Below are 23,140 nucleotides of genomic sequence, written 5' to 3' on the forward strand. Positions count from 1 at the left end.
GAGATGGCATCAAGATCAGAAGAGATAAAATATCCTCTTATGGACCATGCAGGTGCACATTATGCCAAAATTCAGTCTGGAGTATTCAGAGCAACAAATCATGCTTAGAGTTTCACAGAAGCACACATTGGAAGGGACCTCAGGGATCATCTAGTCCAACCTTTCTAGGAAGAGCACAGTCTAGACAAGATGGCCCAGCACCCTGTCCAGACGACTCTTGAAGGTGTCCAACATGGCCAAGTCAACCACTTCCCTGGGGAGATTATTCCAATGGTGACTGTACTCACCGTGAAAAGTTTTCCTCTCGCGTCCAATCAGAATCTCCCCAAGAGCAACTTGTACCCATTCCCCCTTGTCATCTCCATGTGGCTCCGTGTAAAAAGGGAGTCTCCATCTTCTTTGTAGCTGCCCCTTAAGTACTGGTACATGGTGATGAGAGCCCCTCTAAGCCTCCTTTTCTCAAGGCTGAACAAACCTAGTTCTTCTGGCTTATCCTCATATGGCAGCTTCCCAGTCCTTTGATCATCTTGGTGGCCCTTCTCTGGACCCCTTCCAGCCTGTCCACATCTTTTTTGTACAGCAGGACCAGAACTGTACACAGTATGCCAGCTATGGCCTGACAAGCGCCGAGTAGGGTGGGATAATGACTTCTTTATCTCTGCTGGTGATGCCCTTTTTGATGTAACCCAGCATCCTGTTGGCCACCTTGGCCGCAGCAGCACACTGTTCGCTCATGCTGAGCTTTCTGTCCACCAGGACCCTCAGGTCCCTTTCCACAGAGCTGCTCTCCAGCCAGGTGGATCCCAGTCTGTGCTGCACTCCCCAGATTATGTTTTCCCAGATGCACGATCTTACACTTGTCCTTGTTGAACTTCATAAGGTTCTTGCTGGCCCACTTTTCCAGCCTATCCAGACCTGCCTCTCCCTTCCAGAGTGCCTACTTCCCCACTCAATTTGGCATCATCAATAAACTTCATCAGGCTACACTTGATGCCGTTATCCAGATCACTTATAAAGATACTGAGTAACACCGGGCCCAATATCCATCCCTGGGGGACCCCACTAGTGACTGGGTGCCACTTGGAAAAGGAGCTATTTACCACCACCCTTTGGGTGCAGCCTGTCAGCCAGTTCCCCACCCACTGCACAGACCACTTGTCTAGGCCATAACGCATTAATTCCTCCAGGAGGAGACTGTGGGGGATCATATCAAAGGCCTTGGAGAAGTCCAGGTAGACAATGTCCACTGCCCGCCCATGTCAACCAGGCAAGTCACTTTGTCGTAGAAGGCCACCAGGTTTGTCAAGCACGATCTGCCCGTAGTGAAGGCATGTTAGCTTTTCCTAATCATGTGCTTCATTTGACATGTGATGGCCCCCAGGAGGATTTGTTCCATAACTTTCCGAGGGACTGAAGTAAAGCTGATGGGCCTATAGTTACCTGGATCCTCCCTCAGGCCCTTCTTGTAGATAGGAGTAACATTTGGCCTCCTCCAGTCCTCTGGGACATCCCCCGTTCTCCATGACTTCTTGAAGATTATGGAGAGCGACCTCGCAATGATGTCAGCCAGCTCTCTCAACACCCTCAGGTAGATGTCATCAGGGCCCATTGATTTGTAGGGGTCAAGCTCCTGTAATAACTCTTCCTTCACTGATGGTGGGTCGGTATTTGGATCAACCAGGGATTTCATTCTCAAAGCCTGGGACCTGACAGTGCTGATAAAGACAGAGGTGAAGAAGGTGTTGAGGACCTCAGCCTTTTGAGCATCATTGGTGATTGACTCTCCTTTTCTGTTTAACAGCGGGACTATGTTTTCCTTCTTTTTCTGCTTATGGTTGACATGTCTGAGGAAACCTTTCTTGTTATTTTTGACATCTACAGCCAGTTTCAATTTGAGCTGGGCTTTTGCTTTTCTAACTGCATCTTTGCACACTCTGGCAATGCCCTTGTAGCTCTCGACTGATAATCCTCCACTTCTCCATCTTCTCTTTTGGATTTGAGTAGACCCAGGAGATCATGGTTGAGCCATGGGGGCCTCTTGCTCTGCTTACTTCCCTTTCCTTTGTAGGAGATAAACTGGTTTTGTGCTTCCAAGACAGAGTTCTTGAACACCCAGCACTCACTAGCTCCTTTATCTTCCATGGAAGCATCCCATCGAATCCCTCCCAGCTGAGCCCTGCGTGAACTGAAGTTTGCTCTTCTAAAATCCAGAACCCTTGTGTTAGAGCTGACCTTCAGCACACCCAGCAGGATCCCGAACTCCACAGTATTGTGGTCACTGCAGCCAAGGCTATCACTAACCGAGATATTACAAAGCAGGCTTTCTTGGTTTGTGAATAGCGAGCCCAGCAGTGCCTCATTCCTGGTTGGTGCATCTAACATTTGTATAGGGAAACAGTCCTCTGTGCATTCCAGGAACTTGGTGGATGACATGCAAGCTACCGTATTGTTCTTCCAGCAGACGTCTGGGTAGTTGAAGTCACCCATAAGGACCAGGTTCTGTTGGCCAAAAGCTTGCTTTGGTGCCCCAATATTGCATTGTCAGCATTGGCATTGTGGTCAGGAGATCGGTAGCAGATGCCCACTGTGAGGTCCTGCTTGGAGATGACCCCTTTGACTTTAACCCAGAGGCATTCGATAGAGCAGTCGCAATCAACCTAGTTGACTTTGATACATTCAAGGTTTTCCTTAATGTACAGTGCAACTCCCCCACCTCTCCTACACTGCCTGTCTTTACAAAAAAAGCCTGTAACCATCCATCGTGATCCCCCAGTCATTTGAATTGTTGAGTTGTTTGTTTTAAGTTTCCCTTCAAAAAGAAGATTTCCCTTTAAGTCCTTGATTAGCTCCTCTCTCTCCTCTCCTTTGTCCACTTCTCCCACCACCACCATTAAGAATTCCTCCAATGTTTTAGGAGTTTTAATGAGTTCCAGTTAGGGAGCTAATCAGATAAAACCTAACTATAGCAATTATTATGCCAAGTGGAAACAATTTAAAAAAAAAAAAAACCACAAATGGGGAAAACCTCAAACTGTGCAGCTGTGATTATCTCTCTATTTTCATTCTTTAAATGTAAGAACCACTGAAGTTGCTATGAATACCACCTTCGAACTTGTGTCACTGGCAGTAGAAATCTCGAACTCCTACTGAAATTTTGCTACATGCCACTGCCAAAAGCTCCATTTTTTTCCTCCTGCTAGATAAATATCTAGCAGAGCTGAAAGAGAATACAGATGGAGGCTAAAGGAGGCTTAACACCACTAATTCATGCATCAGTGCCGTTGGGTTTTGCTGAGCATTTCAGTAGACTGTTTTCTTTCCAGCAGCCTAACACAATGAATCTGCATCAGAGACCAATAATTTCATTAACTTGAAAGCTGGTTGAAGCTGGTTGGGTTGGAACATGAAAGATTTGGCAAGACTGTAAATTAGAGGGTGTATATTTACAGTTTTCTATGAATGAATTCTGCTTCACTCAGAAAGAAACTTAATGGACAGTAAATTTTATTGCATCTATTAAAGAAAAATTTTTTCAAAGCATATTTAGCTGACAGCTCAAGCATGAAAAAAGGGATTCTGCAACCAGTAAGCTGCAAAAGTACTATTCAGGAATCTAAGATTACATGTTTGTCCTTCACTGGTTACAAAAGAAGTCTTCATCTTATAGCACTATCTTTCCCAGAGGGCAGTTTCCACTAACCACATGTAAACATGAAATCTATGTACACTGGCTGTAAACACTGCTGCTTTTCTCTCCTAGTTGCAGCTGGAAGTAGAAGGTTTTCTTATTTCAGACTAATAGGATTGTCTGACAGTTAGAGAATTGCAATATTATGAAACCTGAGATTGCTCAGAAACACCAAGAACCTATTTTAATGGAATGCCCTTTCAGATCAAGCCTATAGCATCATAGATTGAGACGACGACTCTCTTACCTTTTTATGTACTGTGTTTCTTTTGTGGCACTAAAGTACGTCTTCTGTGGCTACTACTCCCCCTCAAACAAACAAACAAAAAAGTAGTTCCAAAACTAGCAAGGAATTAGAACAGGAAAAACATGACTACATCAAAGTCAGTTACAAAGTGAAAAGTAGCTTCTCCTAGCTTTTGCTATATTTGGTATTCTGCACATTCAGGCAGAAGGCATTCAGTTTTACTTTTGTTTGCCATGAAGAATATTTGTGTTTTGAGTGCCCTTGTACACTGTAGGACAAGTCCAAAGGATACGGAGTATCCAGCTTGTTATTCCTTGAGTGAATTTTATGCACACAGTAAGGACTGACCCTAACTGACAAATCAGCATAGCTCAGCTTAGTTTTCTTTACTTGGAACAAGAACTTTACCCTTCTTATTTAAAAGAAATAGGAAAATTAACATATCGCTCAAATTAGATTTCACTTAAGTCAGATTTCTCTCAATATTGATTTTAAGTCCCCCCCTCCCCTTCCCTCTACTTTTCATTTTTGAGAGGCATCATAGGCAAAACAACCCAGAAGACTGTTAATAAGAAACTCAGGTTCACCAGGAAAAAAGAAATTACATGTCTTTTTTTCCCCATATTGTGAAGTCACTGTGATACAGAGATGACCCATAATAACACAAGCAAAAATTGCTAAGGCACTTCTCTCTGCAAGAGAAAATTTCCTGTTGTGCAGGGGAAGGCTTCAGTAGCTCCAGTTAATATATGCGTGCTCACCACAGACCCGCAGCACCAACTCTTGTTACTTGCATGTGCATTCACGTACATTTAGATTACTTCAGCACTGCTGTAGCTAGAGCACACGGGAAAGGTTGACCCGTTGCTATGCGTTGGCTCTGTCTCAGAGCCAACAGAGAGAGGCTGCTTTATGTTTTCAGCCTACAATAAAGTAAGCATTTTCAGATACCACAGCTTAATAGCTAAAGTTTGGTGAGCCCTTTCACACATTTTAACACGAGCAGCTGAAAGCCACCCTTTCTCTCAGGATTTTTATCAAATTCACAGATGTCTTTTCACCATTGCATATGCAGTTCTAGACAGAAAAAGAACCATGTTTTGAAATTTTCCAGTAGAATCAATTGCTTTTAAACATTGCTAAATCTGTCCTCAATATTATGCACTAAAAATCCTCTCATCAAGAAAGTCCAAGTGTTTTTCAGGAAAAAAGTCACCTGAAAGTCTTGAAGACCTTGAAGTTTATAGTAATGTTTACAGTTAGATCCAGCATCAGTAGAAGCACACCACTAGTCTTGTTGAATGGCTTGTAAAAGCACTGATCACCATGTGGAATGTTTGTTCATTGCCAACTAAGCTCTCATTAAAACAATTTCAGGATTTGACTGGTCAGTGTTGTCAGCTTTATAAGATTTAGCAAAAAATTGCCTTTTCTTCTGTAAATTTTACTAGACAAAGCCTTTGAAACACCTTCCTTACACAAAATAATGAGATAGAACAGCATGACTTCCCTGCCTGGATGTGATTTTGTGTTTATGTATCTAAGGGAATCTGATCCTAGCCATCAAGACTTAGTTTTCATTTGTGAAGCTGCCAAAGAAAAACTAGCTTGCAGAAAATACTTCGAGTTTATCTTCTAAAATAAAGTTTAAAAAAAAACCAAAACAAAAGCTCAGTTAAGCCCAGGATGGCAGTAACCATATGTATACTACAGGTAACACAGCATACTTGTAAAGCAAAAGAGCGTGCCCACCACTTAGTCTGATGACTGCTCTTACCATCAGTTCCTCTCTGCTTTCTGTTATCACGTTATGCTATGCTATGCTGTGTGCAGACCTGTGTTAAACAACTGTTCAGTTGCAGGAGAACCATGGCAGCACATCGGGAGCTTTGCACGAGGGAGCCAGCATCTTGGGAGATGAACAGGTGTTTCATTCATCCAAATTCCAATGCTTGATGAATCAAATCTTCAAATATTGCCCCATAAATACATCTCTCATGCTGATGCCTTTATTTGCTACTAGTGTTCAGAGTCCAGCTCAATGTGTACACCAGTTTTTTGTCATAAAGAGGATGTTACCACACCAGTGTTCAGAAAGGCAAGAGACAGAACACGCCTCTCCTCCCAAAGACTTTTATCCCCAAAAACCATCCCTACTGTGTTGTGCTTCTGCTTCACACAGAAGGTTTCAGGCAAGTTGAATTCTTTGCAAAATAGCCATAGCCAATAATTATAAAATCAATATGGGCTCCTCCGTCATCCTTCCCTCCCACTCCAAATTAATCAGCTGGAATACCTAGGTTTTGACATTATGATATAGTGATGACTGAAGTCTATACATGTACCTTCATTCATCATCAAGCAACACACAATGAATTCATTGTGGTGAACACAAGATGCACCTAAGATGTAACTATAGTTTAAGACAGTGAAACAGTTTTACTTCCTCCAGGCAGGGAAAGTCTTATGAAAAGATTTTGCCTTTGAAACCAGCAAACGTGAAAAAATTACTACTTAGCAGTCAATAATTAAAAGACAATTACACATTGACAAGCAAGATGATAGCATTTCATTGATGGTTTTATATTAAAATGAAGACAGAAACCCAAAGAACTTCTCCATTATTATTTTAGTGCTAGACTCAGCACCCTTTTATTAACAGATATTTTCTTCAGTAGATATTAAATGTGATAAATGTCATGTTCTCAAGTTACTGAAGGCTGCTTTTCTATCACTTGCACATTAAGTTCAAGTGATTGTTGGGCAGATGGTGAGAAAAAAGGGTGCATAATATGTTCTCGATCTGACTGACACAGATTATACTCTTTAAGCAGTAATTGAAGCACTTTGATATACCATTTCTTCATCCAGGGCCATCAGACAAGGAAGGTTCCCTAGTTACATTCATGCTGCTTCCCTAGTAAACTGTATTTCAATTATTATGCAAGTCACAGAAGTCTATTTTAAGATTCTTTGCTTTTATTACAGTACATATGGAAGAGGTTCTCTCCTGACATTTGAATAATCTGTCTTCACCTAGCAGGTGTGTTTTCCTTTCAGAATTTTTTTTAATAACCTCCTGAAAAATAATCAGGAGAATTGGAAGAGAATGAACTAGAATTATGCTGGTGGGCATATGCACTATTTTTAACAGTGCCCAAGATCGGGGCCATACTGAGGGGAAAAAAAAAAAAAAGGCATTAAACCCGCATTTATGGCAGAGTAAGCAAATCAAGTGAGAACATCCATTCGTTTCATTTTCAGGTCAGCACACAGCTTCTGTACTCTGCTCCTTCTTGGGCTAATGGTAATAGTCTAAGAGTTGAAGCAACCTTGGCATCATTCACCACTCCAGCTAGAGAGAACAGCTTCTGGTTCCAGAGATCTCTTCAAGCCAGAATAACACAGGTGTGTGACTTCACTGCCTCAGAGGAACACTGTTACTATCAGACAGATGCTCCTCCTTCATACAGGTAGTGAAATGGATCCTATCACAGGCAGCTAACGTGCATTCTTCAGGATCTTAGAACCATTTGGCATTTTTTTCTGGCAAGCATCTCTGAAGTCAGTGGACAGATCCCAGCAGAAGAAATGTTACAAGAAGCAAGCAACAGATGTAACCCACAGCCTGAGAGAGCATGCTTGACTGTTAACAATTAGTCATGAGGCTCCTTGTTCAAAACACAGTTCATTGCTTAGTCCTTCTTCAAGTTCTCTGCAACTGGAAGTTTCAGACTGACAAAAATTGAAAATAGAAAAAAGAAAGATGAGATTAGAAAGCTCTGTAGAAAGATGAGCTTAGCTGAGGTAAGGGAATATAGCACAATTTTATATGAATCTAAGCCAGCTTGATGAGATTCATTTCAAATAATCTCACATTCAGCTTTATGACAACCCGTGACCTCCAGGTCTTGCATCAGTAGGCGGTTCAAGTAGGCTGAATAAGGAGAAAAATCCATAAATGATTTGATTTTTCTAGCTCAGAGCTTTGGCCACATGCCCAGTGAGCTCTCAATTATTTTAAGTCATTCAGTTACAGCAATGGAAATATCACCTCATTAATAAGGTAAGAACTAGATGTTTAAGTGCCAGTTTACAGCATTAGGAAGGACAGAATATCGCCAATTTGCTGACAGAAGAAACATTGGAAATCGACCTCTGTCCCTCCGAACATGATCAATATGCTCTCATCAGTACCCAAAGCCATGAGACCAAACAGACTGCATTCTTACAATATTTGGGCTCAAAAATATTTACTTCCTGAACCGGTGGAGGACTTGATAGTACCTGTACTACTAGTCAAAGTGAGGTGAGTGGATCCCCGGCCTCAAGACAAGGACCCTGTATGCAAGGTGACCATCATTATCACCAGCACTAACACAGGTGGCGACCAGGTTACCAAGATCTTGGGCAACAGCAGGAACCTCTCATAGGATTTTTTTTTTAAGGCTTGATATTTTATACCAGTGTTGGGGGATTAAAAATCTGTAGGCATCTTGCATACGGTAGACTTTCCTGCTTCTCTCAACTTAGCACTGTCTACCTCTGCAAGACAACCACTGTGCCTTTTCTACAATTTCTGCCTATTTCATGCCAGATCTCAAGTGACTGAAAGCTGTGCTTCTATCTCAATGCCACATATCATTTGATGCCAGTGGCAGCATGGACTTCTTTCTCTGCAAGTTTGGGCACCGCTTATCTGGTAAGTGATTGCAGCAGCAGGATCCTAAAATTAGCCTCCTTCCAGAGATGATCTTACAGTAATCCTAGATGTAATGTTTGACACTTGTGCCTCATGACTCGATCACTATGCCTACTGCCTTTATTTCGCAGGTACACATGATCATGTAATCATAAAAGCATGCCCATCCTGTAAGGGGATGAAGCCAGCACAGAATGGACAGGCCACAAAACCTGCAAATTTCAGTGCTCAAGGAAAGACAAAGCCAGACAACTCTTTAGGCAAGACAAGAATACAATGACTCAAAGTTCTGAAGATTTGCGAAGTCTGATGGTATGATTTAGCTAGAACTAAGAACTAAGGACCTGAATACTCACTGCATTTTATTACTATAGGATATTATTAGCTGAAATAGAGGAGGAAAATAGTGGGTGCATTCTTTATATGGATTCATTAGCTGACACAAAGGAAAAACAGAATTGCAGCTGAAACTACTATTTGAACAATTAGCACTGGTTATGTAAAACACAGAGGCACCTGTAAGGGGGTCTTTTTTAAGAACGCTTGCTTTAATAGTGAAGATTTCTAACCATTACGTCCTCCATGCTTTCAGACAACTGCAGTTGCCCCTCATGAAGAAAAGCTTCTCTTCACCTTCTGCTAAAAAGATCCCCAAAGATATGTTAATTTTTCTGTAATGTATTATCTATTCTATCACTACAGCTGTCATATCTGCTTTCTCCTCAAGGACTGATGCAGTTGCAAATACTTTCTGCATCCCATGATAGATTTTATTAATGACATCGAACATTGTTTCATGCTTTGCCTTGTTATCAAGTTCTGTGGTGGTAGCGGATATTGCATTCCTTTGTGTAAGTTCTGTAATTTTTCTGAGGTCTGATAAAGCCATTAATCACAACATGACTATGCTAATTCAGACTACACTGGTGTCCAAGACAATGCGAACAATAACCACTCTTTAATAACCATTCTCCTTTGCCTAATATTTACCTCTACAGATTTTCTCTGCTTAGATATAGCCTTTTATAACAAATATGGGAGAAGATGAGGACTAAAGTAACATGGTTGTCTTTCAGTAAAATTTCTTCTGAAGACTCGAGATAGTGCTGACCTTATGAGCTCAGCATCTCATTATGTCCTAATAGACCTTACATCCTAGTGACTTCCCTGGCACTTGAAAATAGTCAACATCTGGCAATACTTGGACTTAAATGATGCAAAGCATTCACAAATGAAAAGGAATATAAATAGCACCGAATTCTTTGCTCGTCTGTATGGTAGCCTAACACTGCAAACCTTCTGCTGACTGCAAGAACTTGTGCTCCTTGTATTTGCTAACCAAAATGTTGTCTTCTTTCAAAATACCTTCTCAAAGGTCAACACCTACAGAAATCACCTTGACAAAGAGCACAATTGAGCAGCATTTGGCAGGCTGCTCTTCTGATTTCATGTTCTGCTCTTCATTTACCTCCTGAAGTTTTCAGGTTTCGCACTATTCCAAGTGGGTACTGAGTGCTATTAAGAAATACATTTCAAAATTATGTATTTTAGTAGCATTATTATTATTCTGCACCTCACCACCCACAGAGGACACATACATGCCTGTATGCACGTCCATATATAAAGCACAGGCACTGTGTTACATATGACCTAAAGCATTTTGAAATCTTAAAAAAAAAAAAAAGAAATGTAGTATTGGAAAAGAAAACACACACTGAATCAATTTCCTTCTTGCAGCTGAGGTTTGCTTCCTTTGTAGCATCTACAGCCACCTACTTTATTTTAGATGCCTGAAGTACAGAGATTACTTATCCCTAGATAAAGTGCACTCAGCACTTCTGAGGATTAAAACCCAGCAGGCATTAACTGCAGCAGGGTACAAAAGGAGCCCTTGCATTATATCTGCATATAGCCAGCCTACTACAGGAGATCGACTATGAGTAAGGCAGTAGAACTCCTGGGAGCCCAACTCCTTTCCTAAGCCTGCTAAGCGTTTAACACACTGTGTCTGAACAACACAGGTCAGAACAAGTCTGTCCTTGTTTTAGTACCTGTCCTCTACAGCAGCCAACAGCAAGTAGCCCAGAAAGAACATATAGGGAGCACAAAACAGAGTGGGTTTTTTCTCCAAAATACTCTTCCAGCCTCCAGACGTTTACAGTAGGCAGAGTTCCTGAGTTAAAGGTGATGCTCTGGTGTCCTACAGCCCTCACTGAATCTCTCAGAAATACAGGAAATTATTAAAGTAACCTGGAACGTAGAGAAGACCCAACGTTTGACAACTGAGTTCAATGCATATGCACAGAGGAGCTTCCGTCCTTAGTTCTGTTTCTTTCTCCCAACCTATCACCACAAGATACATCTAGTTGTATTAGAGGACAGTCAGCAAGCATTCTCTAAAAACCACCTCAGTCACCTCTCTTCTTAGTCTGATTAAGCCTTGTTCAGAGGGCAACGTTTAGGGCACATGCACATGTCCAAATGCAGGAACTGCCTACCCCAGGCTATGCATGCCAGCTCTTCTCGTAGAACTGGCACGTGTCTAACCCAACAAGGAGTGAGCTCAGGAGGGTTTCCAGCAGACAGTTCAGATCTCTGAGTCAACTCGCTGCAGAGTCAGCCATACGTTGGAGCCATTGCAAAGGAGAGGGTGAGACTGTATGGCAACAAGCAGCAACAAAAGCCAGAGCAGTAAAAAGCTCCGCTTCTGTGGAACTGTGCTGACTCAAGTGCTCTGTAACTTGGCTACGTCTTCATATAGTAGGCATGAGGAAAACCAGCTCCCCCTGCCGGGGGTGGGTGTAAGTTACATGGCTACCTCAGGTAGCAGCTTACAAATAAAGTTATTGTTGACCTTTTCAGGTGTGAAAAGGTGTGGTTTTGCATATACAGTATCAGCTACAGGTTTACAGTAAGACAAGAAGTGCACTCATGATGTACCTTTATCACAGCAGTCTGTAACAGTCAAATGATTTCAGTGCTCTCTTATGGAGTAAGTATTACAGCTTACTGTGCTTAGAAACAAGCAATATAATTTCCCAAGTTTAAATAAACTCTATTAGTTACCCCACATTTAATTTTTCTTCAAGGAGCTCCCTAATACCAGCTTGTTTTAGAAGTCTCCAGATAGCCAGCTTTAGTTTTGTGGAGGAAGAAAACAAGTTTGTTTTGCTTCATTGTACAACAAAGCTTAGTACTGAATTGCTTTTTAACTATTAATAGCATTCACACATAAAGTACCTAGTGTTTAACATACAACAGTTAAAACACAGGTCCTTCCCTGGGTCTCTTATGACTGTGATTCTGTTCTCAGGCAGCCCAAAGTACATTAACTGTGTGATGGGAAACAGGATTAGGTGTTCTGCCCATAGAAGAGTAAAAAGCATGTCCTTCCCACAGCATTTCATGAATCTATCCCTCTGGTAAAGCATGAGTACTATTACGATAGACTTAGGTTATACTAAGAGTAGATGATCCAAAAGACAGGGACAGAAGTCACCTGGACCTAGATGCCAAAGGACTGGGCATAACACACCAGGGAAAGACTCAGATCCAGATATTTTGTGTGAAACTTCAGTGTAACTACTAGAACATAAGCCCATATCTAACCGGACACAGCAACAGGAAAACCAGCTGAAAAGATGGTATGTAGAAATCTCCCAGAAATATAGGAAATTAAAGTAACCTGGAACATAGGGAAGACCTAACCACAACTACTAAGTTAACCAGAAGCAAGATGTGCTCCATATTGTTATTCTTCTGGAATGTTCATCTTGCTAAGCATTCATACATTTTGGAAATCTGCCCATCAGTTATGCAGTTCATGCTTTCATAACAGCAACAACATCTAAAAAAGCAAGAGAAAGAAAACCCTGAGCATATCCTTTTATTTAGGGCAGTATAAGTGTTTATGATAGCAGAGTACTCTTTCTAGAAGTCAAATCACCAAAAGCTACACAGAATCAAGCAGAGATTACCACGACTGATCCTCGTCTCACTTCACTTTCAGAATAATAAAACATGTGCTATTTAGAACCATTTCTTAAATTTGGAAAAAGGGAAGGGTAAGAAAAGACCTCAGAAACTTTTTCAATTCTGAGACCCCCATCCCCAAGTACCCACACAATCTATGAATAAAACCGAGAGGATCATGCAGTGACAGAACATGCAACTCCTAGAACGTACTTTTGTGAGAATGAGCCAGATTTACTCAAACATAAGTTAGAATTAGAAAAATAGCAGATGGCCAATTGCAGCACCACTGAAATTCTAACAGCTTGTTTTGAAATGTCAAGTTAATTCTTAAAGTAAGGTTTTAGATTTGGAATAGATTCTCTTGGGATGACAGGACACTTGGTTCAGACAGAGCAACTCGGATTACTTTCAATAATTGGCTGGACATCATTAGCTAGCTGCATTTTGGGGGGGGGCATTTTCATTACATCAGAAGGCTGCTTTAGGTATTCCTCTGGCAGTCATAACTGAAGATTTTTTTTTTAACCTATTCTTACTTTACATCAGTTTCTCCTGCCACGCTTATAAGAACTCACATCCTCCTCCCCAGCCCTACCATCCAGCTCTAAAGCCAGTTTTGCTTGAGATATAACTACTTCATAACTTCATTCCCACTCTGCTGTGGGTCCCTACATTTGGAAGGAAGATCTCTCATAAAGACTAAGGTGTAACTTTAATTTGCCATCTAGGCCATATCTACGTTAACAAAGATGATAACAACAGGGAATAAAACTACTATGGATGGAGATCCTTGGATTTAGTGTCCTTGCTAGAGACTGAATTCAGCCAGTTCCCTATAGGCTTCCTGCTAAGGCTGAACTACCTATTCAAACTGCCCACCAAGAGCTGCCTCTCTTTCTTGTGAGAAGCGAACCTTTTTTGGGAGCAAGAGTAAGAACCTAACCTCCCATACCCAGCCTTCTCTTCTCTCAAACCTGTTAAAGAATTAAAAGTAAGCAGGATAGAAGTTCTTTCCTCCCCCAGGAAACACTTTTCTCCATGTACTACCACCAGACAAATTCAATATACTCAAAAAAAACCACGCCGGGTATGCTGATATTATCATGTCTTTGTGAAAAGGACAAACGACACAGGAAAGCTTGCTTTAAAGCTGTCATCAAGTGCTTTTCATTACTCTTAAAAATCGAAGCACTTATGTTGGCAATCCCTTCAAAATGGGCTTGCTTACAGCTTTAAGGCAAAGGGGCACTAAAAATGGAAGCGGCACTTAGAATCCCGGACTAGAAACCACACGCAGCACTTTTGAGTTTAACGTGGGCTGTGCTCATACACGGTGCAAAGGCACCGTTTCGTGTGCTCGGAGCGCAGCGCCGCCGCCTCCCGCCCCCCGCCGAGCCGGGGCTCCCTGAGGCGGCGGAGCGGGGCGAGGCGAGGCAAGGCGGCACGGCCGCCCGCCCGCCGGCGCCATCTTGCGGCACTTATCCAGACTTACCGGCGCCGGCGCGACGGCCCGTTGCTTGCGGCAGCGTTCCCGCCCAGCTCTGGGCGCCCGGAGGCCGGTGTCCCTGGACCCTCCGAGGGCAGGACGAGCAAGCACGGCGGCTGGGGAAGCTGCGACAGCGAGAGCAGCAGGCAAGTGCCGCGTCCTCCGGGCGCCACCACTCCACAGCCTCGCTCTCCGGCCGGGCAGCCATGGCGGGGGCCGGAGCTCCCTGCCCCGACCGTAGCAGGGAACGCCTTCACCTCGCCGCCCTCGACGTCTTACAGAGAGAAGTCCTGACCACAAACGCAGTATGAAAAGCAAAACATTCCACTTTCACTCTAGGGGTTAAAAGAGGGTTGAGCTTCCTGCCCCCCATAATTAAGAGTAGGCTTTCAGTCTCAGCACCTACCAGCATCTTCTATAGGCTGCGCAGTTGCTTTCTCTCCTCTGAAATCACATGTGACTTCATTTTTCTGGGTCAAAAACATCCTTCTGGAGCTCCAGGCAGAGCAGCAAGACCTCTAACGACCATCTTCTTCAAGACCTCAACTTCCTTTTGGAGCCAAAGCAATGGAGCCCTTCCACCTTGGGCAGGTGCAGGAGCAGCCCAGTAAGTTCTGGCAGCGTGGGGCCAGGCGGGCCCGGCCACCAGCCCAGCTGCCCACTGCTCTGCACCGAGGCTCAGCTGGGCTTCCCCACACACAGGTGTGTGCATTTTGCTGCACATCCCTAAGCAAACACAAAGTACACAATTTAACTTAGCTGCGGGTGAACACAAAGCAAAAATAGTTGTTTTTTCTCTAGGGTGGTAGTTCAACTCAGGGCCTTGAGCACTCCACAAAATAGTCCTGTAGAGACAATACAGTTCGTGTGTATAGACTAAGCGTCATTAACATGGTCATATTGCTTGTTACTTCCAGGGTCTGGAAGAGGTGAGTTTTAAGGCTTTCCTGCTCAAGTTTCTTACTGTTCTGGTCCCATACCGGAGTCTATAAATAATTATTTGCACATGTGTTTTCTTCTTTGGTGTTACTCTGTAGAGAGATTTGTCATATTATTTCTTAAAGTACAGCTTTTTTCAGCAGACAGTCAGCAAGACTAACGTTAAAGTCAGGCCACAAATTCCATTACAAACACTGATTTCCAGAATCTTACTACCCTCGAATAAAAATGCCCTGCAAGCAGAAATAAAACTCTGCGGAAAGCAATTAAAGAACTAAAACAGAGACACAGTTTTGCACCTACTACCACTGGTTTTATGAACCTGTTTCCACTTTTCACTAGTCAGTAATCTGACCCTTTAAAAATCGTATTTTCCCAGCACAAAGCACACATGTTGTGCGGATGACGTCTAAGCACCAATGGCAAGGGACTGGCAGCTGCAACCAAATCCTGGCGGCCACCGTTGTGCAGCAGGGATGGGACAGTTTGTACTGTTTAAACAAACACACTAATGAAGGCTTCTTTTAGAAAAAAATTAAAAGAATTAAATCCTGAACATTAAATCCTCATTTAGCGGTGGGAAGTGTTGCATGTCCTTCCAACACCCAGGCACAATGCCACGACTTTAACAAGCTGCTTAGTTTTCTCTCTAACACCTAAATGTATGTGATGGACGTATGGTGCCGTATCACCCTCAGCTGGGAATCGCTCTAACTTTATTGTTTTCTGTCACAGTCTGGATGCTTTTCCAATGTTTTAGTGACTGTGAAAGATCAGTAAAGAAGGATTACTTTGAAACTCTTTGAAAAGGAAAAAAATCCACAAGGGAACTTGAAACAACAGTAAACCTGAGACCTATTGTACAGCACAAGAAATCTCAGAAGGGGAAAAAGCCTTTCAATTTTGAAAAATAATGAGAGATGCCACTGCTGCACCACTGCTGGAAGATAGTTAAGAAAAAATCAGAGAAGATAAGTACCCAGCTTTTGGGCAGCATTTTGTTCCAATGGTCCCATCTTTGTGGATAGATACAGTACTTATTGTCAGCAGAGATTATGAGTTACTGCTGTTGCTGTTACAATGGACATCTCAAATCCATTTCATTGGTCCTTCCTTGTAAATTAAAATCGGTCCACAAAGGTTGTGGTCTGAATTCAATAGGAACATCAGCAGCACAGTATTATGCATTTCCAACACATTAATGATGAACAAGCATCCTTTGGGCACAGTTACATCACATCCACGAGGCTAATGCTGGCCCAAGGGGCAGTACCACCCTGCCTACTAGACATTTCCATCCCTTCTCTGGTTCTAATATCAACATTTGTCAATTGATCTGGCAGAAACATTTTTTTAGGGGGCGAGTTTCACCATAATGCTATATGAATGGTAGCAGTAGCATACAGGAGACAAGTGGGAACTAGGCCCCGGCTTTTAGCAGTAGCACAGAGGCCAGTTGTAAAACCGTATTTTCTCATACCTAGAAAACAGGAAGCAACATTTGTCAATGTAAATGGCATCTTTTATTAGATGACCTAATGCAGCTGGGAAAAACCCTAGCAGCTGCAAACACTCAAGCCCTTCTTCAAGAAACCTACCTGCTGAGGAATGGATTTGCCAGTCAGTTTAACACTGAGAAAGGCAGTTACCTGTCAAAACCAACTAAAACAAAAACTTTGATAAGTCTTTGGGCCAGAAAGTGAAAATGACCCCACAGCTTGGTAGCTGGATGATGTGTTTGTAATACCAAGATACCAAGTGCAGTTACTGTTGCAATTAGTATTAACTTATTTTACATATACTGAAATTATTTCAATTGGAGAATACAGGAAACTTAAAACAGAATATTCTTGAACCTTTTTGCTAACATACTCTCCTGAGAGGTTCAGATTCTGTCTCCAAATTGGATGGGCAAGTGAATTAAGCCTCTTTTCTTCCTGTTCTAAGCAGGTGAAACAACCTTGTGCTATTCAGTGTCTATTGGGTGTTGCCACCTCCCTTGCATTACCAGGAGGGCTGTGCAAGTAGGAAAGACAGGAAAATATATAACTTGTAAAACTTGCAACAGCTTTGATTTGGTAAAAGTGCCATGACGTTCAAGTTATAAACAGTTTTTCACATGAATAGTGGCTGAAACTTAGTGGATCCTGACCTTGACTGGGTTAGGTGGCAGCTACTGCCTCATAGGAGAAAGCTCTTATGAACAGTCTCTAAGTGCATAAACCTGTTCTCTCAGCTACTGAATTTCCTCTTTATCTCTTGCCTGTCTTCAATTCCTCTTTATCATACTGTAATTCTCTTGCACGGTAACAATGTTTCCCAGCTGCATGCCAACAGCAGGTTTCATTAGCAAACTCTTCGTTACTGCACAAAGGTCATTAATGAAAGCATCACGTTTGGCCCCATGAAAATTCCTTGAAGATCTCTACTAGCAAACTCCCTCTAGCCTCATAACTCCTTTTAAGGAGGTGCCAACCTCACCTTACATCCTTAAATCCCAAAGCTTCATTAGAATACCCAGTGTGTGATTTATCTTAATCTGCTAAGTACAGAATTAATAATGCATTGTAACACTATAGTGAGCTGTACTTGCAGAAAGGTGTAGATTTCTTCAAATGTAGCATGTCTATCCTAATGCTTGCATGTAAGCAGGAAAAATATGATGGCCTAAGACAATAATAATATACCAGAGGACTAAAAAGGGGAAAACATTTGAGTTATATCAGAATCAGAACAAACAAGATAAAATGACCTGAAATATAGCGGCCTGAGTAAAAGCCACACATAGAATCTGATTCCAGCAAACCAAAGAGGAAGCAAAATACGCATTAATAATTTATCCGGAAATTATAAATAAAGAAAATGCTTGTTTTTTCAAGAAGCAGAAATGTCTATATATCACATACTTTTATTAAAATAGAACAGTGGATATGGATTAATGAATTAGTCATCTGCATTAATCAAAGAGAATGTTTTATTATTATCCAAAGTCAAAAGGTCTCTTTAGACTTGTGTTGCATGCCAAGTAATTAGCACAACCACCCACCAGCTTGACCAGCTGAAAAAGGGAATACTCACCAGCCAGAACACCCAACAGAGGGAACAGTTTTGGTCCAGTCACCAACTAGTCCTTGGAGGTGTGCAACTCATAACCAGGGTGAAACACTGACCTGGCTTATCTGGAGTCCCTAAAACGAGTAAGGTATCACATCACTTACTGTGTGACAATTACCAAAAGTACAAGATACATCGAATTTATTTAACAGCTACTGCAAGTAAGCAGGGAGACTGAGTTCTTGCATTGTTTCCTGATGCTGTTAGGTCAGGATCTTCCTCCCTACACTTTTTTCCTCCAGTCTCTCATCATTGTTCACTTCTTTGAGGTTCCCACTTACTGTGCAGAACCCATTTCCTCTCTGCAGATGAGAACTCTTGTCATGTCCGCCTTGGCATCAAGCCTTACTTCTTGCTTCTTGTGCAAAATCACCTGTTCCTTTTTTCTGTTTGTTTTGTTTCATTCCTGGCAGATTTTTAAACTGTTTTGTTCTACAGTATATTTAATAGTCTGTTAGCTTAATAAAACATAGTTGATTTGTATTCACAGGGTTAGGTCTTCTTTCTACTCTGTTGTCTAAAAGATATCTGGCAAGTTTATTTGGGGCATATCATCCTGAAAAGCACTGTTCATGTTGGACAAAGTAATAAGTAATCCAAGATAATGTATCTGTATGCAAAAAATACACTGGAAGTTTTCTTTCATTTGCTATTCTGTAGAGTATAAACACGCATATGCACCTACGTACAAGAAAAAACTTGCAAATCACCATTCAAAAATAAAGTAAACCGTTATGAAGAATACAGTATCATTAAGCTAAGATTTCTTAAATATGTTAATATATTACATGTAAGTATAATTTACAAGGATACAAAAAGTATAGCCACGAATTAATGAATTCGGAAATACCAGGATGAAGACTGTGCATATGTATTATGATATACATCTTTACTACATGCACATCTACTATTTCTTCTACAGGACCCATGCCTTATTCAGGGTTAAGACAGATTGACTGCTCTCTTACTGAGCTGCAATCCACTATCTGATCTTGTTCTTATTTGTTCATTGGGCAAAAGCCAGTACTGTACTCAGCACATGCTATTCCATTACTGCTTTAAAGGAGGAATATTGGACTTTAGTGGGTATGAATCTTCCTCCCTCTTCTCTTACATACAAATGATTTCATAGCAGAGAGAGGGCATGTCTGTACCATGCAGTAAAGCATAACACAGAGTTAATTCGACTATTCCGGTAACTTCACAGCAAACACAGCCCATGCTGTCCACATCAGATGATAAACTAACTTAGGTACCAAAGGCAGGTTAGAGCAGCACCATGCCCATACCAAGGCGCTTGACTCCCAGCACAGCTAATCAGAGCTGACATGCTGTGCCACTTGCAGTGCCACACATGGCTGAGAAACATCTTCACTGCGCTGCACTGATATGGAGAGGGCTGACAGGCTCTCGGCCTCAAGCCTGGTTATTATAGGGAGGATGAAGTCTACAGAAAGTTTTATCCCTTAAAACTCTACAACCACGCACCAACTTTGATACTACTGGAACCTACAAAGCAAAATGTTTTAGAAAAAAGCATTATTTAAGGAAGAGATCAAAATCAGTATGCTTTAATTAAAGAAGTGGTTTAATCCAAATGGCATTTTGGTGGAAGGGTTAAGATTTTTCACCAGTGCTCTAGAACTAGAGAGACTGTTTTATTGATCTAAAACACATTAAAAATTACTGGATAGACACTGGACAGTGGAAAAGACACTTTGTCTGAATCAGACCTCAAGTGACCAGCCCCAGACACTTGGTGATACCCTTGACCAGCAATCCCTCTTAATATTACAACATATGGTATAATACCAGACTTTTTTACTGGTAAATCTAAAAGGTCCTCTTTATTAACAGAGTTCCTTAAAACAGGAACTTCTTGCTAAACAGGCTTAAATATCTGAAAGCCAATTGTAAATTATGATCTTTGGTGACATCTGAAGGAACAATCAAATTGCATTTTTCTCATTCCAATCATTATTGCATAGTAGGGGTCACACACCAGGATTTTTAACTCAGTTAACACATGGAAGGGAGCTATGACACTCAGTCATCTTTATTGGCAATGTCTTCATTTCACATAAGTGAACATACCCAGTTGTTAGAAATGCTTGAGTTTCCTTTAAATAAAAAAAGGAGCATTGGGAATACTATGTTCATGTTAAAGATGTTTGTAAGGCCCTAATTAACAATCAGTATGTTTGTATGTGTTACACATTCTAGTATCATAACTATAATTTTGATTTGTAATATATTGTCTGAAAATAGGTACTATTTGAATGAAAGGCTGTAGATCTCTGTATATGCTATGAGAACTGAAGGTCAGCCTGTAGCATCCAGAAGATCCTGTTTACTAATTCATGCAGTGTTTCACAGGCATGCTATAAGGATACAATAGTAGCATTTTTGCTTCTTGGTATTCTGCAATGGTGGAGAGCTTATTGGATTTTTCTTACTCGCTTGTCATGGCCTAATGGTTTCTAGATCATTAATGATCAATAGATCCATTTAGATAGGAATGATAATTCAGACAATTGAAAAACATATAAGCTTCCTTGATGGGTCTGTGGTATTAGTCGCAAATGAATTTGCTGTTTAACCCTCCCCTGAGAAATAAATGTGCTTTTTGGAAAGCACATTTTAGAATACCAGAGATGCTAGCTTTGACAATTTCACAAAAACTGCAGCATAGTGTTTGGTTTATTTGTCCAAACACTTTACAAATGCGCTTCCTTTAAATTTATCAACTTCACTAATGTCCTGAGCTCTGTTTAGACCTTTTGACCTCATTGCATATTTAGTTACTGCAGCAGCCTCTGCAGTTACAAATGTAAAAATGTTCTCTCTTAGGGAGCTGCTCAGTGTGGTCAAAGGGTTTTTATAAGCCCAAAGCAGGCAAAACCCAAGATCCAGGAACACAGAGTCCTTACTGTCCATACATTTGAAGCCACCTTCCATCTCTGCTTTATGTTCACCATGTCTTTTGCCCATCATCCCTGCCTCCTGTATGCATGCACTAAGGACAGGCACAGATCTAGAGTTAGGCCAACAGGGAAAGAAGCAGGCACGGGGTCCACACATAATATCCTCGGAAGCCAGGTGGTCAAGTGCACATAGGAAGGAAAGCCACAACAGCCCCACACAAGAAAATACCCATCTAAAGAATTGCTTTCCTTCACATATTACACATGCTCCTTGCCCCTGCATATGCCACAGACATTTCATACACACACAATTCTGTCTCCATCCATCCTTGCAGCTGCTTTGCTGCTTCCGATGTATGAGACACATTCTCCAAAATTCCTTTGCCATCTGCTCTATGCACCACTCAGTCCTTCCTTACCAACATGCACACTCTATGTCATTACAGAGACCCTGCTATTCACTCCCTTCCTATTTGATGTTCTTCCTGGAGAAACATCATAATTTATTTCCCTAGTGACTCCTGAAAATGCAAATTTTTGTCTTGCTTTAGACTACTGAAAACAAGTCACCATGGGTGAGTCTGCACAGTAGGTGTGAGCACCTGGTATAGTAACCACAGGTACCTTGAGCCAATTCAAATAACTGAGAGCGTGGCTGGGAAACTCAGATTTTTTTTTTATTTCTCATATATTTCTCCAGTTCTGATGGAGATATTTTTCCCCAACAGCTTCTCTATATGCTCAGTAATCTTAGTCTTTATTATCAAGTTTACCATCTTTTGAAGGATGGAAGTCAGATTCGTGGTCCATCATTCCCAGCATCCTTTCTGTAAGAGCCACTTTCTGTGGACACAACTTAATTCTGCAGTCTTCCTGCTTTACTTACGTTGAAATAACTTCTGTGAATTTTTCTGCATCCTATACAAGGTGCTCTTAGCCTTCTTAATTTCCCAGTTACATTCGATCTGCCACGAGTTATGGACTTTCCTATTCTCTTCTGGAGGACAAACTTTGTTATAAATGCCAGTCATTTCTACATGATAATCACCTTAATTTTCTATTGAGCCATGTAGGGTTTTTATTGGACCGCTCTGCTTTCTTTTCAAATTTCAACACAGAGTTTGTCTTGAATTCCAATACAGTATTTTTGAAAAGTGTCTAGGCTACCTCTAGGCTTCTTGCCTTAATGCTCTTTCTTCCTTTTGACCAGTTGCCTTATCAGTATGCAGTTCCCTTTCTTTAAATTGAACACTTGTGTTCTGGATTTATTTTGTTTAGTCTCTCCTGCTGCAGTCTGAAATCCAATCGTATTGTAACTGCTATTACAGATCAGCTCTCCCACATACCTCTTGAGCTGGTCCTGTGCATTATTCAGGACCAAAGCCAGAACAGATCTTTTCTGGGATTGAAGACTAGTTGTTCTGGAAAGCATCTATTTACTACCTCCAAAAAATTTATTTCTATGCCCTGTCATAGATGATGAGGCATTAATTCTGTTGGTAGCTGAAACATCCCAATATTAGTACCTCTCATGAATTTGCAGATTCTCTAAACTCACCTAACATTGCTGATCTCTGTCCTATATCAATATCCTGATTGGGGGTGGGGGTAATAATAAAATTCCAATGCTACATTTTTATTATTACAGTGTGATACTTTAACCCATCTGGATTTCATACTGTTTTCCCTTTTTCAACAATTATTTCATTCTGTTACAGCTAATTTTAGTCTCTAAAAACAATGTCACTCCTCCACTTGCACATCTTATTCTGTCAATCTGTGTAAAATTGATAGTCCGGGAACATCACAACCACCGATTACCCTCTCTCTGCAAGATTTCTGAGCTGCCTCTGTCAGGCTCATCATATGAAACCAAGCATCCCACTTCCCCCATCTCATTTTCCAGGCTTCCAGCACTAGTGAGTTTTGCCCTTGGTCTGTTGCCAACTATATTGGACACATTGTCAACTGACAGGAAGGAATCTGATTTGCTTTCCCTACTTATTGCAGTTATGCTGCTTTCTTCCCAGCCTTTTCAGACACACACTGAACATTAGCCACAGCC

At 41.4% G+C, this 23,140-nt stretch overlaps 1 protein-coding gene across 5 annotated transcripts in view; it reads right to left on the minus strand.

Moving 5' to 3' along the window:
* GALNT18 (polypeptide N-acetylgalactosaminyltransferase 18) overlaps positions 1-23,140 on the minus strand; it is a 342,335-nt gene that overhangs the window by 260,913 nt on the left and 58,282 nt on the right. Inside the window, exon 1 of one of the 5 annotated variants that reach the window (XM_075094836.1) lies at positions 18,116-18,164. The exons of the other annotated variants lie outside the window; for them this stretch is intronic. The gene's annotated coding sequence lies outside the window, so the exon portion shown is untranslated. Of the gene's footprint in view, positions 1-18,115; positions 18,165-23,140 lie in introns of those variants that run through there. 5 annotated transcript variants of the gene reach the window in all.

This window comes from Phalacrocorax aristotelis, chromosome 5 (assembly GCF_949628215.1).
Source record: "Phalacrocorax aristotelis chromosome 5, bGulAri2.1, whole genome shotgun sequence".
Classification (NCBI taxonomy): Eukaryota; Metazoa; Chordata; class Aves; order Suliformes; family Phalacrocoracidae; genus Phalacrocorax; species Phalacrocorax aristotelis.